This window comes from Arachis stenosperma, chromosome 3, assembly GCF_014773155.1.
Source record: "Arachis stenosperma cultivar V10309 chromosome 3, arast.V10309.gnm1.PFL2, whole genome shotgun sequence".
Classification (NCBI taxonomy): domain Eukaryota; kingdom Viridiplantae; phylum Streptophyta; class Magnoliopsida; order Fabales; family Fabaceae; genus Arachis; species Arachis stenosperma.
In genome coordinates this window covers 68,049,011-68,050,465 of record NC_080379.1, presented here as the reverse complement: position 1 = coordinate 68,050,465, position 1,455 = coordinate 68,049,011, and the positions used below count along the sequence as shown (strand labels likewise).

The 1,455-nt window shown below is 40.5% G+C and overlaps 1 non-coding gene across 1 annotated transcript; it reads right to left on the bottom strand.

Annotated features, from left to right (window-relative positions):
- Positions 1-945: 945 nt before the first annotated feature.
- On the bottom strand, positions 946-1,053 carry LOC130971004 (small nucleolar RNA R71). Its single transcript, XR_009082244.1, has one exon. It is a non-coding gene; the product is annotated as a small nucleolar RNA R71 (small nucleolar RNA).
- Positions 1,054-1,455: the final 402 nt, after the last annotated feature.

The window sequence follows — 1,455 nt, the reverse complement described above, 5'->3', positions numbered from 1 at the left end:
GGACGACCCAGTGCACTTGCTGGTTAGTTGTGCGGAGTTGTGATGAAGAGTTGAGATTGCAATGAGCGTACCATGTTGATGGCGCCATTGATGATCACAATTTCGTGCACCAAGTTTAAAAAATCACTTGATTTCTTTCCCACTTTTAGTTTTCGAAATTATCCACCAATTTTTCAAAATGTTTTCAAAATCTCTCACTTAATTTTCGAAATTTCTTCCCCTCTTCTCACATCCTTTTATTTATGGACTAACACTATTCCTCAATGCACAATTCGAACTCCATCTTTCTTGATAAGTTCGAATTTTCTACCTTTGTCTTCTATTTTTTTGTTCCTCTGACACCTCAAGGAATCTCTATACTGTGACATAGAGGATTCCACATTTTCTTGTTCTCTTCTCTTTCATATGAGCAGGAACAAAGACAAAAGCATTCTTGTTGAAGCTGACCCTGAACCTGAAAGGACCTTGAAGCGAAAGCTAAGAGAAGCTAAGGCACAACTCTCTGTAGAGGACCTAACAGAAATCTTCAAAGAAGAACCTATGGCAGCCGAAAACAACAACAATGCAAACAATGCAAGGAAGGTGCTGGGTGACTTTACTGCACCTACTCCCGACTTCTATGGGAGAAGCATCTCTATCCCTGCCATTGGAGCAAACAACTTTGAGCTTAAGCCTCAATTAGTTTCTCTAATGCAACAGAATTGCAAGTTTCATGGACTTCCATTGGAAGATCCTCATAAGTTTTTGGCTGAGTTCTTGCAAATCTGTGACACTGTCAAGACTAATGGGGTTGACCCTGAGGTCTACAGACTTATGCTATTCCCTTTTGCTGTAAGAGACAGAGCTAGAACATGGTTGGACTCTCAACCTAAAGAAAGCCTGGACTCTTGGGAAAAGCTAGTCAATGCCTTCTTGGCAAAGTTCTTTCCACCTCAAAAATTGAGTAAGCTTAGAGTGGAAGTCCAAACCTTCAGACAGAAGGATGGAGAATCCCTCTATGAAGCTTGGGAAAGATACAAACAATTGATCAGAAAGTGTCCCTCTGATATGCTTTCTGAATGGAGCATCATAGGTATTTTCTATGATGGTCTCTCTGAACTATCCAAGATGTCTTTGGATAGCTCTGCTGGAGGATCTCTTCATCTGAAGAAGACGCCTACAGAAGCTCAAGAGCTAATTGAAATAGTTGCAAATAACCAATTCATGTACACTTCTGAAAGGAATCCTGTGAACAATGGGACAAGTCAGAAGAAAGGAGTTCTTGAGATTAATACTCTGAATGCCATTCTGGCTCAGAACAAGATATTGACTCAACAAGTCAATTTGATTTCTCAAAGTCTGTCTGGAATGCAAAATGCACCAAGCAGTACTAAGGATGCTTCATCTGAAGAAGAAGCTTATGATCCTGAGAACCCTTCAATGGAAGAGGTGAATAACCTAGGAGAACCCTATGGA